General features: G+C 33.4%; 1 protein-coding gene across 1 annotated transcript in view; it reads left to right on the top strand.

Moving 5' to 3' along the window:
* Nucleotides 1-500: 500 nt before the first annotated feature.
* The window catches only part of SLCO1C1 (solute carrier organic anion transporter family member 1C1), a 114,792-nt gene continuing 100,469 nt past the window's right edge, over nt 501-14,823 (top strand). The window contains exon 1 of the mRNA XM_003771161.4: nt 501-876. The gene's annotated coding sequence lies outside the window, so the exon portion shown is untranslated. The remainder of the gene's footprint in view (nt 877-14,823) is intronic.

Below are 14,823 nucleotides of genomic sequence, written 5' to 3' on the forward strand. Positions count from 1 at the left end.
CTAAACTCCTTTCTCAGAAAAGGGATTTTCCTAGAACTGTAGTCATTCATTTCTCTGTAGAAACAGCTTTCTTGGACCAGGTTTGAAGTTCAGTGCCAGAATTTCAAAACTTCTGTTCTGAGTGTGAGTGATTCAGCATGTCCCAGAGAAGATTTTTTCTGACTATGTAGGGAGAATATAACCTGAATGCATCTGAAATGACATGTCACTACAGGTGCTGGAATGTCCCTTAACACATCATGCAAGGATTGAACTCAACAACCCTGTTTTAAATCAAAAGAGTTCAGAAATGTTTTTCAAAGATAGTCTGACAAAAAAAAAAATCCTAACGAAGTAAAGGGATTTTTGAAATTTCTCCCCTCCTCCTCCTCCTCCTCCTCCTCCTCCTCCTCCTCCTTCTTCTTCTTCTCCTCTCTCTCTCTCTCTCTCTCTCTCTCTCTCTCTCTCTCTCTCTCTCTCTCTCTCTCACACACACACACACACACACACACATACACACACACAAAGAAAGCTTTATCACGTGTAGCCTTAGGCTTACAGCAACTTGCAAAGAAATGGCTCAAAGGCTTGAACTGTTTCTGTTCTCAGGAAGCTGAGATGCCGTCAGCGCCTTTGCCAATGTGGCTAGGGTACTGCAAGCTTCAAGTGGAAAGGGACCGTGAGAAGAGAGAAAGGAGAGCAGACAGCCCAAAGGTGGTGGAAACCACATCCTTCATCCCTCTTCTCCCCTTATCTACTCTATCAGAGCCTATCTCACCTTTCCACATAGGACAGCTCTGGGTAAATCTCTTCTCTAACTTTTATCCTGAGGATTGTGGCTCCAGTTCTACTACAGATTATTGAGGGACATCAACTGGCTTCGATTTCTATTTCCAGGTAAGAGTTAGTTCTTCTGCCTCCTTTTGTGAATGTTCCTATCCCAGAAGTTCCAGAAATTGAGCCTTAATTTTTCCATTCTTAGTGGCCTACCACAGGATCAAAGTGGAGCTTTGAAAGGAGATGTGCCCCTGGTGGAAATGGCCAAACATAAGATGTATAAGAAAGAAAGGAAACAGGATGAGAACAGCTTATGTTTCTTCTTGGTTGTGTGCATATATTTACAATTCTAGTAAACATACATACGCATTATGATAATTTCACATTCATCCTTTGGAGGGGATCCAATTCAGGGATCTCATGTGACAAGATAAAAGAATCCTTTGGAATAACCTTTAGAATAATACTTACATACTTATAAGTGATGCAACAAAAAATGGAGTATCCAGAGATGAAATAATATGTATATATGTGTGTATACATATCTACATATTTAAACATATATGATATATCTACATATTAATTATGACACACACACATATATAAACATATACTTTTGTATTATATATTCCTACTATCCTCATCATTTCTGGACACTGTATTTCAACTCATATAATTTGACATATGCTAATGTTATATCTCAGGCTATCCCCAAAGGATTTGTTGTCTTATTATATAGGAGGCCTTTGGTAAAGGGAGATAAATGAATCATTCTCAGTAAGTGAGTTCAAACATAAATGTGAAATATCAGTAACTAATTATGCTTTTGTTTCTAAATGGAAAGAAGATGAAGTACCATGGTTTCTAAGTATGAATATAACAAAATTAATTGTATACCAGCAAAGGTTAAAAATCCATAAATTTGTTTGACATCATCCTAGAGCAATTGATGAAAAAATATTCAAAGAATATTATGAAATGAAAAAAAGAATCTATTGGGGTTTTTTTTTTGTATTTTTAGTGATATCTATTTTTTTGCTCATCTTTTCCTTTCAACCTTTCTCCCTCTTAACTCTCAGTTGTATCAACACCACCACAACAAAAGCAAGTGATTTTTAAGTCAACTGACAAAACATCCACACCTGGCCATATCTGTGATTCCAACTAAAGGACTTTGAATAGATGGCTTGAAACTCTCTTGTATTGTATACCTGAATTAGGTATGATGCAAATATTACCAAATTTTTTTTTAAATCTAAAAAGATTTTGTCCAAATAATAGAACCATGATTAAGTTTAGTCAAATGCAAAATTCTTTTAAATAAAGGTTCACCTCAGTTATAAACCAAAAATCAACATGAAAATAGTAGATGTACACAATCTTAGGACTTCCTACCCTTAATATCAACTTAATGTCACTTAGCATTGCAGCATACTTTATTGGTAAGATCATTGTGAAGCCTCTTAAACTATAGTTTTAGTGCAAGATCCTTTTGGTAGTTTATAGAGTACAAATTCCAGAAGAAATTTTATCTTCGTTAAAAAAAAAAAAAAAGTATGTATTAGATGTTGCTTAGGATTGGATATCACTTTCCTTAAATACAGTATCAATGAATATGTCTAGAGTTATTTTATTTTTTGAATTTTTATTAGATTTCATTTTATTCCTTCCAAAAGGGAGATGAATTAATGTAGTTTCAATACATATGTCATAATTTAACATTTTAATACTGTTGCTACTATGTTATTTCCATATAAACTTACACAATTCTAGAAATACAATGTTTTGCTTATATATTGTTTTAATGATAGCATATTGGTAGGCAAATTTCTAAATATTCACAGTAACTCTGGTCACTTCAAAACAATATTTTTTTCATTGTTTATCCCCAAATACTAATGTGATTATTTGAATTGCATAGATTGTCCTGTAAATAATAGTGATATATGAATTTCAGCAAGAATGATAGAGTAACTACTGCTAGTCTTCTAATGAAGCTACACCAATTTATTGTCTCAAAATAGTAACAAATTCACCAAAGAAAGTAAAAACAAATGACAAACAGGGGAAAGTAAGAAATCATTGCAAGCCCCAGCTTCTAGGATAAGAACTCACTATTTGACAAGAATTGCTGGGAAAACTGGAAAATAGTGTGGCAGAAACCAGTCATTGACCAACCTTGACACCCAATATCAAGATAAAGCCATAATGATTTGTGATTTAAACATAAAGAGGGAAACTATAAATAAATTAGAATAAATAATCATCTAGCTCTCAGATCCAAGGAAAGGGAAGGAATTTGTGGCCAAAAATAAATAGAGTACATGAAGAAATTAAAAATGGATAATTTTGATTATATTAAACTGTTTTTGTACAAATAAAAACAATGCAGACAAGATTAGAAGGGAAGCAGAAAACAGGATTTTTTTTTTTTTTATATCCAAGGGTACTGATAAAGGACTCATTTCTAAAATATATAGAGAATTGACTCAGATTTATAAGCCATTCTCCAATTGATAAATAGTTTAAGGCTATGAACAGGCAATTTTTTAAATTTAGACACATTTTAGATAAAGAAATTAAAACAATTTCTAGTCATGTTAAAAATGCTCTAAAACATTATTAGTCAAAGAAATGCAAATTAAGACATTTCTGAGGTACCACTACACACCTCTCAGATTGGCTAAGATAACAGAAAAAAAATAATGGTAAATGTTGGAGGGAATGTGGGAAAACTGGAATACTAATACATTGGGATGGATTTGTGAACTGATCTGACCATTCTGGAGAGCAATATGGAATTATGCCCAAAAGGCTATCAAACTGTGCATACCCTTTGATCCAGCAGTGTTTCTACTGGGGCTTTATCACAAAGGAATCATAAAAAAGGAAAAGTACCCACATGTGCAAAAATGTTTGTAGTGGCAAGGAACTGGAAACTGAGTGGATGTCCATTATGGACATTATGGGGAATAACTGAATAAGTTATGGGATATAAATGTTATAGAATATTATTGTTCTATAAGAAATCATCAGCAGGATGATTTCAGAAAGGCTTGAAGAGACTTACATGAACTAACTGATGCTAAATGAAGTGAATACAACCAAGAGAACATTGTAAACAACCACAAAAAAATTATACTATTATTAATTCTAATGGATGTGGATTTTTTAAAAAATGAGGTCATTTGGCCCAATTCCAATACATTTGTGATGGAGAATCATCTTCACTCAGAAAGAGACAATGAGGACTGAATGTAGATTACAACATAATATTTTCCTCTTTTTTGTTGTTGTTTCCTTTTTTGTTTTCTTTATAATCCCCCCCTTTGATCTGATTTTTCTTGTGCAGCATGGTAATTGTGGAAATATGTTATAACATTTGCAAATGTTTAACATATATAGGATTACTTCTTGTCTAGGGAAGAGGATGGGAGAAGGGAGAGAGAAAAATTTTGGATCATAAGGTTTTGCAAGGGTGAATGCTGAAAACTATTTTTGCATATATGTTAAAATAAAAAGCTATTATTTAAAAAAAGAAATCATCACAGCTAAAATAATTAGGAAGAAAGAAAATATTTATTAGCACCTACAAGGTATTAGATGCTGCACTAATCATTTGACAGATATAATCCCATTTTTCCTTACAATATCCTTGGATAATGGATCCTATTTTAATTACTATTATTCACTGAGATAATCAGAGATTGTGAGTTGCCAAGGTTACCCAACTAGTCAATAGTTGGAGGCTTGATTTGGATTCAGGTCTCTATGTATATATGATATCACCTAGCTGCTGCTAGAAAAAAAATAATGATTGGGAAAAATGAGTAGACAAAAGAAATTTTCAATATAATGAGTAAATATTAGATTGTAAATGAAATTTCTAGTCAAGATATGAAATGGTTTTTTTCAAAGAATAGCAAGAAGACCAGTGAGATCATAGAATATAAGTATAAGACTAAAAAAGAGAGGATGTGTAGTTTGTTGGCGAATGGGTCACTTTTTGAGACAAATTAGGAGCTATTACAATTTTCTTGATGAGAGGTGATGGGAGCTTGAACTATTCTGGTGACCATGTTAATAGAGACAAGAATATAGAAAAGAGAAATGCTGTAAAGAAAGAAATGACAAAATTTGGAAACAGATTAGAGAAAGTATACAGGATATTGCCAAAGTCTCAAAGAAATGCAAATTAAGACATTTCTGAGGTACCACTACACACCTCTCAGATTGGCTAAGATAACAGAAAAAGATAATGGTAAATGTTGGAGGGAACAAAGATAGGTTTGAAATAGAGAGACTAATTAAGAGGCTTTTACCACAAATACTGAGGGCCTGAATTACAGTGGTAGCCTAGTGAATAGAGATGAGTACAGTTTTAATGACCACTGAGGATTAGTTCTTCACACTTAAATGAGTGACTAATTACTTGATCTATCTACTGTATGAAAGACTGGTAATGGCTCTGCTAAAACTATAGCATAGTAAACTTTACTTAGAATAAAGTTATTTCTCTAACAAATGCTATTCAAGTACTTTGGTAGATACACATTTTCACTGATATATGATTTTCCTCCACTGATGCCAATCAATTTCTTCACTCTTTTTGATGCTTGTAATCAGGATCTTACATTTCTTCCTATATACTACTCATAGAGGATTAACAATGAGAATTGGAGATTTCTCTATATTTAATTATTGTTTTTGTTATTAAATATCTTAGGATTACTAATGTAGTACTCAGGTTTTCTATGTACTGTTATCACCTCACTATATAACAGGTCACCTGCTTTTCCAGTTATACATATTTTTGAGTATATCCTTTGTATAATTTTTCATGTAGAAGATGTAGAAAATATATCATAAGATACTTCACAGTAGAGGTTGACATTGTTCTGTGTGACTTACAATTTTTGGAATTAAGAGAATTACAATATCTCAAAATTGGAAAGGACTTCAGGTAACATTTAGTCCAAATCCTGCATAAACAAGCATCTCTTCTATGCCCTAAAGTGGTCATCCAACATTTGGTAAAAGAACTCAAAGTAAATTGAATTTAAGTGAGAGGGCTGTGCAAAGTGACAAGCCTCACTTTTCCTTCCAGTTATCTGGGTCCAGTGACAAGATATAGATCAGGAGGATTGGAGATGACCCTGGATATAATGGGAGACCTTGACTTTTCAAAGAAATGTGGCAGAGGATGGCCTCTTTTACCTACTCAAAGATATTATTCTGGTTGAAGAAGATTCTCAAGATTTCTGACCAAAACAGAAAAAAAAATGTTATTTACATGACTATGAGCCAATCAGGGCCCAAACAATAATCAAGTGGGGCTTGGCCTGGAATCTATAATTGGTCAATCAGTGAAAGCCAGAGTGATTTCAATTTAAGATGTGGTTATTTATTTTCCTCCAGATTTCCCCCAGCTCCTCAGAATCTCACAAAGTGGGAAGCCCTTGGGTTAGGGGTATGTGGCTGGAGACTCAGCAGGAACCACAGAAACTTTCACCTCCTGGACTGCTTGTGGAGTCTGGATCAGATTCAGGGAAGACTGAGGGAACCTCAACTGATTAGTAATGCCAATCCCAATTGTGCTGCAGAGATTCCCCTGGGCAGAAGGAACCAGAACAACCAGTGAGTGCAGGGGCAGTTGGGCAGGGATGGTGCTGACTTTGGGCACTTGCTGGAGTGGGGAGCTTTTGGTTTAGGGTTCCTGGTCAAAGAGGAGAGTTGAAGCAAATCCAGGGATACCATCCTCCCCACCTCAAGATTAGAGGTGTTTACACTAATACATCTTATTTTTTTTTTTAATGAACCAGCAAAGAAGAAAGAATCCCATGACAGAAACATACTATGGGAATAGGGAAGACTGGGGTTCATCTTCAGAGGAGAACACTGTAGTAATCTATCTCAAAGAATAATGTGAAATGGCTACCTGCTTAGAGAGAATTTATAGAAGAACTTAAAAAAATTAAAAATCTGTAGAGGGCCAGTATTGAATAAGTCCATGAATAGCTAGAGTTCTATCCAGGTATTAATAATTATAAAGAGGTATTTGATAAATTTAGAATAATCTTGATGGAGAATGCATGAAAAAGGAACAAATCATTTTTAAATATACTATTTACCCATTAATATGATAATTTTTGCTATTTACTACTCTGTTTCAACAAATACTGATATTGATGAAACATCACAACTATTTACAATTCTGTTGATGTTGATGAGCATCACAACTAGGCTATTTACAATTCCCTGTTGATAAGAATCTTGGTATTGATAGTTAATTGGGTACTGAAATGTCAAAATATGGAATGTGCATTAACCCTAGAGGAAGGATGTCAACTGAAGGTAGCTTGTAATATTGGCCTAAAAGTTATTAAGCCCAGCATTCAGATTAAAAAATGGAGATTGCAAAGGCTATCTTCTGCCACATCTTGGATATTCATTCACACCTTTGGTATTCACTGGAGCTGGATTCCAAGAAAAATCAAATGAGAGACATTGAGAAAAAACTAAAAAATAAAGTAAAATCTATCCAAGAAAAACAAGATTATGAAAAAGTTAACCAAGTAGAAAAGGAGATACAGAATCTCAAAGACAAAAACAACTCTTTGACAATTAGAATTGTGCAAGGGAAAGTCAGTGAAGTTATGAGAGACCAATAAATTATAAAACAGATGATAAAGAATGAAAAAAATAGAAAAGAATGTGAAAGATCTTGTAAGAAAAAATGACTTATCTAGAGAACAAATCATGAACAGAAAATACAAAAGTGGACTGCATGAAATTTGTGACCAAAAAAAAGGACTTTGACACGAAATGACACAAAATTTTGAATGAGAAAACATAGACATTCAGTGAACTTACAGATTTTCAAGATTTTCTATCAACCAAATCTAAACTTAGTAGAAAATTTGACATATAAGAACTCAAGGAACTCAACATGGACAGATTGTTTATGTTTTTTACATTGAAATGAATACTGATTAAGATTGACATCAAGAAAAGAACAGCTCAAAAGAAAGATTGCGACAGAGTTAAAGTAAAAATAGCAATTATAAGTTTCAGAGGAAGAATAGATACAGAAGCATTAGAGGGTGGGGGAGGACTTGTAGTTCTGAAAACCTGCTCACATTGGGAACATGTTAAATAGTCAACACTACATAAATACCATGAAGAGTATAGCACTTTCCAAAATATATAAAGAAATAAGGAGGAGGAGGTATGGGCAGACCAGGAAGCAAAGTGTATGGGTACAAGACAAGAGAGGGTGGAGAGGAGATTAAATAATAGCAAGGCAAGTTAGGAGCAGATAAGAAAGGTATTGTGTCTATGTGAGGGAATGTGTATGTGTTTGTGTATGTAAATATTTACCATATGTATACATAAATATATCCTTTTTTAACTAGTGCCTTCTTGGGTATGATGTGGGGGATGAAAGGAGGAAAAAAGAATAAAGTAAAAAAGGTGAGTAGCAGAGAATAAAAAGATCCATTTACAAGGAAGTATAAAAAAAGATGGATACTTATGGATGTAGTTTCTTCTACTTATATATATTTTCTTGATCTGGTAATTTGTTGTTATATTCGCGCACATGACAATGTTCTCTTTTGTTTCATTCTGTTTTGTTTCCCTTTTCTGTTTTATTAATAAAATAGATTTTAAAAAATTTAAATGACAAAAAATAATTTCACCCCTTCCATGTAAATATAGTTTTCAGCATTTCCTTTTATGAAATTTGGATTTCCATATTCTGTCTCTCCCTTTGTCCCCACTCTCTCCTGCCTCCCCAAGGTAGCAAGTAATCTGAAATAGATTACATATGTACAATCATTTTAAATTCTTTTTTTCTAATTTTATTTTTTGTAATAGAATTTTATTTTTTCAAATGCATGCAAATATGATCCAATTTTTCCCCTCCTCAAGAGGAAAGCAAGTAATCCAATATAAGTTAAACATGTGCAATTCTTGTAAATGTATTTCCATATTTGTCAAATTGTGCAAGAAAAATCAGCTCAAAAAGGGAAAAAAAAACCAGGCAAACAAATAACAATAACAACAAAAGGTGAAAATATTATATTTTGATTCACATTCAGTCTCCACAGTTCTCTCTCTGGATGCAAATGGCTCTTTCCATCGAAGTATATGGGAATTGCCTTGAATCAGCTCATTGTTGAAAAGAGATCTATCCTAATTGATCATCACATAATCTTCTTATTGCTGTATACATTATTCTTTTGATTCTTCTCACTTTACTTAACACCAGTTCATGTTAAGTCTTTCCAGGTTTATTTGAAATCAGCTTGCTTATAATTTCTTATAGAATAATAATATTCTATTACATTCATAAAGCATGACTTATTCAGCCATTCCTCAACTGATGGGTATCCATTCAATTTCCAGTTCTTGACATCACAAAAAAACTACTACAAATATTTTTGAACATGTGGGTCCTCAGGAGATCATTATATACTTCAACAACAATACTATATGATGACCAGTTCTGATGGACCTGGCCATCCTCAGCAAAGAGATCAACCAAATCATTTCCAATGGAACAGTAATGAACTGAACCAGCTACTCCCAAAGAAAGAACTCTGGGTGATGACTAAAAACCATTACATTGAACTCCCAATCCCTATATTTATGCCCACCTGCATTTTTGATTTCCTTCACAAGCTAATTGTACAATATTTCAGAGTCTGATTCTTTTTTGTACAGCAAAATAAGCGTTTGGTCATGTGTACTTATTGTGTATCTAATTTATATTTTAATATATTTAACATCTACTGGTCATCCTGCCATCTAGGGGAGGGGGTGGGGGGTAAGAGGTGAAAAATTGGAACAAGAGGTTTGGCAATTGTTAATGCTGTAAAGTTACCCATGCATATAACCTGTAAATAAAAGGCTATTAAATAAATAAAAAAAAAAGAACATGTGGGTCCTTTTCTTTTCTTTATGATGACATTGGAGTAAAGATCAATTGAGACACTGCTGAATCAAAGTGTATGCACAGGCTTTTTATTAAAACTTTTTGTTTTCAAAACATATGCATATTATTATAATAATACAAATCATTCCCCAATTGATAAATGGTCTAAGGATATGAACAGATAATTTTCAGATGATGAAATTAAATCCATTTATAGTTATATGAAAAATTTCTCTAAATTACTGCTGATTAGAGAAATGCAAATTAAAACAACTCTGAGGTACCACCTCACACATTTCAGATTGACTAAGGATCAGAACAGGAAAAGATAATTATAAATGTTGGAGGGGATGTGGGAAAACTGGGACACTAATACATTGTTGGTGGAATTGTGAAATGATTCAACCATTCTGGCGATCAATTTGGAACTTTTCCTAAAGGTGTATCAAACTGTGCATACCCTTTGACCTAGAAATACTACTACTGGGTCTGTATCCGGAAATCATGAAGGGAAAAGAATCCACATGTACAAAAATGTTTGAGGGAGCTCACTGTGGTGGCCAAGAATTGGAAAAAGAGTAGTTGCCCATTGGGGAATGGGCAGAATAAGTTGTAGTATATGAAGGTATTGGAATATCGTTGCTCTATAAAAAAATGAACAAGCTGATTATAGAAAGGCTTGGAAAAATTACATGAACTGATGCTGAGTGAAACAAGCAGAACCAGAAATACATTGTACACAATAACAGCAAGAATATGAGATGATCAACTATGAAAGGCTTGATTCTTCTCAGGGGTTCAGTGATCCAAAGCAATCCCAATTGACTTTGGACAAAAAATGCCATCTACATCCAGAAAAAGATCTAAGGAGACTGAATGTAAAAAAATACATGCTATGTTCATTTCTTTTCTTCTGTTTTTTTTTTAATTTCTCCCATGGTTTTTCCCTTTTACTCTGAGTTTTCTTTTGCAACATAATTCATAAAGCAATGTGTATTAAAAATAAATAAACTTACTATAATTAAAATTTGAATATTTTGAAATGTTAAATAATTAACATTTCAAAATTTTATATTTGTAGCATTTATATTTTCAAAGTTATTAAGACTTAAAACTGGTCTAAGATTTTCAGAACACCAGAAACACATACACACATCTATATGTATATACATTTATACATATAAAATGTATTTCCTCTATTTGGATACAAATTACATGAGAATAGCAATTGTTTGTTTAAAAAAAGCATATGCATATAGAATTTTCAACATTCACCCTTGCAAAATCTTCTTCTGTTCCAAATTTTTTTCCCTCCCTTCTCCTCACACTCTTCCCTAATTTGTATTTCGCTAATCAATAGGGATTTAGGGCATTTTTTCATATGACTAGAAATGGTTTCAATTTCTTCACCTGAAAATTGTTAGTTCTTATTCTTTGATCATTTACTAGTTGGCAAATGATTTTGAGTCAATTCTCTATTATATTTTAGAGATGAGGCTTGTATCAGAAAGACTTAGTGTAAACATTTCCCTCAGCTTTATGCTTCTCTTCTAATCTTGGCTGCATTGATTTTGTTTGTAAAAAAAATAATTTAATATAATCATTTTGCATTTCATAATATTCTCTAGTTCTTCTTTGGCCTTAAATCCCTTCTTTCTCCACAAATCTGAGAGGTAGACTAATCTTTGTTGTCCTAATTTGCTTATAGTATCACCTTTATGTCTCAATCATGAACCCATTTCGAGCATATCTTAGCTTAAAGTGTTACATGTTGGTCTAGTTTCTGCCATACTATTTTTCTTTTCTTTTTTTTTTTTTCAGAACTTTTTGTCAAATAGTGAGTTTTTATTCCAGAAGGAGGGGGTCTTGGAGTTTATCAAACACTAGATTTCTATAGTCACTATTGATTGTATCTTGTGAACCTAACCTATTGCACTAATCCAGTACTTTATTTCTTAGACAGTACCAAACGGCTTTGATGACTGCTGCTTTATAATATAATTTTAGGTTTGGTACAACTAGGCCATATTGTTTTGCAAATATTTCATCAATTACCTTGAAATTCTTGACATTTTGCTCTTCTAGATGAATTTTGTTATTATTTTTTCTCTACATATAATTTTTTTGGCAGTTTGAATAGTATGACACTGAATAAGATTAAATTAGATTGAATTGTCATTTTTATTATATAAGTTCACCCTACCAATGAGTACTTGATATTCTTCCAGCCATTTGGATCTAACTTTATTTGTGTGAAAAGTGTTTTATAACTGTGTTCATGTAGTTACTGGCTTTGGTGGATAGGTTCCCAAATATTTTATATAATCTAAAGTTTATATAATTATATATATATATATATATATATATATATATATATATATATATATGTATGTGTGTGTGTGTGTGTGTGTGTGTGTGTGGTATATACATAATATAGTTTATATAATCTATCTTTTACTGCTGGATTTTGTTGGTAATATATTTAAACACTGATGATATGTGTGGGATCATTTTAAATCCTGTAACTTTGTTAAAGTTGTTAATTGTAGTAGATTTTTTTTTTTAATGATTCTCTAGGGTTCTCTAAATATATCATTATATCATCTGAAAAGAGTGAACATTTTGTTTACTCTTTATTTACTTTAATTCCTTCAATTTCTTTTTCTTCTGTTATTGCTAAAACTAATATTTTTAGCAGAATATTGAATAATAATAGTGATTGGACAACATTTTTTCACCCTTGATCTTATTAGGAACACTTCTAATTTATTCCTATTGCATATAATGTTGCTGATAGTTTTTGGTAAATACTAATCATTTTAAGGAAAACTCCATTCCTTGCTATTCTGTCTAGTGATATTAATAGAAATGAATTTTGTATTTGGTAAAATGCTTTTTCTTCATCTACTGAAATAATCATATAATTTCTTTTCATTTGGTTATTGATATGGTTAATTATGTTAATAATTTTCCTAATATTGAACCAGTTCTGTATTCCTGGTATAAATCTTACTTATCCTGGTAATAAGGTGCTGTAATCTCTTTACTAATATTTTATTTAAGATTTTCCACCAATATTCATTAGGGAGATTGCAATTTACTTTCTCTATTTAGACTTTTCCTGATTACAGTATCAGCACCATATTTGTCTCATGTTTAGTAGGACTCCTTTCCCTATTTTTCCAAATAGTGTATATAAAATTGGAATGAATTGCTTTTAAAATGTTTGGTAGAATTCACTTGCAAAAATATAAGGACTTGGAGTTTTTTTCTTAGAGAGATCATTAATGGCTTGTTCAATTTACTATTCTCAAATGGGACAAATATTTCCTCATTTGTTAATCTAGGCAATCTATATTTTTACTTAGATTATCAGATTTATTGGCATACAAATGAGCCAAATAGCTCCTAATAATTATCTTAGTTTCCTCTTCATTTGTTGTAATACAAATTAAGACAACTCTGAGATACCACTTTATACCTCTCAGACTGGCTAAAATGACAGGAAAATATAATGATAAAGTTTTAATGGATTGTGGGGAAACTGGGACACTAATTCTATTTGGTAGAGTTGTGAACTGATCTAACCATTCTAGTGAGCAATTTGATAATACACACAATAACAGTAAATTTATATGATGATCAATTTTGTTGTATGTGGCTCTTTTCAACTGTGAGGCTATTCAAGCCAGTTCCAATAGTCTTGTGATGAAGAGAGCCATCTGCACCCAGAGAGAGGATTGTGGGGACTGAGTGTAGATCACAACATAGTATTTTCACATTTTTATTGTGTGAAGATCGCGTATTTAAAAATCAGTCGGAGTCAGGAATTCAGGTTAGGGGAAAATCATCAGTCTTTGTTCTCAGTGAAGAAGGATTTGAGATGGAAGAGAATGGGCAATAGCAATGTGTGTAGCTGAGTCAAGAAGCTAGCTAGACCAGCAGCCACACGACCAGCAGCTAGGAGTATGGAACCCAGGCACAATCTCCCCCAGCTTCCCTTCCTGTCTCCTTCTGTCTCCACCCACCAAAATCGTCATTTCCTATACAACACATAAGGACTTGCCCGGAGAGTGGGCAGGGACCATTCTTTATCCAATCATGTATATTAATAGAGTATAGCCCAATTACTATTTAGCCTCAAGGGACCTCAGTGCATCAACTCAAACCTCAGCCCATTACATTATTGTTGTTAGGAAAAGATTCTCCTCCATCTCGTGCCCCAACCCCACCCCTGCCCTGAAGGGACGCTATAGAAAGCATGCTTAACTTGATCAAGGGATAAGGCTTAATTATAACTTGGGAACAGATGGCTAGACTCTTGAGTACATTAGAACACATGTCCCCTTGGTTCTTAGAGGAAGAACAAATCTCGCCAGACAATTGAAAATTAGGAGGACAACAACTCTGTGAATACTACAATGAAAAAGGTCATCATTCAATTTCCATTGAAGCATTCTATGTATACAACATAATACAGTCAGCCTTAAAGAATCCTGCAAGTTATAGAAAAAAGAAAAGTTCTAGGAAGAGCCAGATGAGGAAGTGTGAGGAAAAAGAGGAAAACAAAGAACAGTTTAATGACCATATCCCCACAGGGCATGGAGATTTAAGTGAGGTTCAAGGTTATGGTGATTTTCCATCTCACCAGGAAGCTTCAACCCTGCCTATGGGGCATATAATTGACCCTCCCCAATTAACTCCACCTTCCAGGATGGAGGGAGGAGGAGTAGTGGGAGGAGCAGTGATGCCATCAGCATCTCCCCCGCCCCCCAGCAACCACCCCCTCCTATGCATAGATTGCAAAAGACAGTACTTAAGGCCACAGAGGAAGAGAAGGATATAGTTGAGTTAAAACTACATATATATCCTGTGATTCAACAGTTTAACTCTTCAGGTCAAGAAAGTAGAAGATATGTTCCTTTTGATATAGAAATCCTCAAAGACCTGAAAAAGGCTTTCACTCTTTATAGGGCTACATTAGCTTATGTTAAGATGTTATTACAGAATTTGGCTTATGAAATCTTAACTCCTAGTGACTGAAAATCTATAGCAAGGGTATGCTTAGAACCTGGACAAAACTTGTTGTGGCTTTCTGAATATGGTGAGCTCTATAGGCTACAAGCCCA

The sequence above is a fragment of the Sarcophilus harrisii genome, chromosome 5 (assembly GCF_902635505.1).
Source record: "Sarcophilus harrisii chromosome 5, mSarHar1.11, whole genome shotgun sequence".
Classification (NCBI taxonomy): Eukaryota; Metazoa; Chordata; class Mammalia; order Dasyuromorphia; family Dasyuridae; genus Sarcophilus; species Sarcophilus harrisii.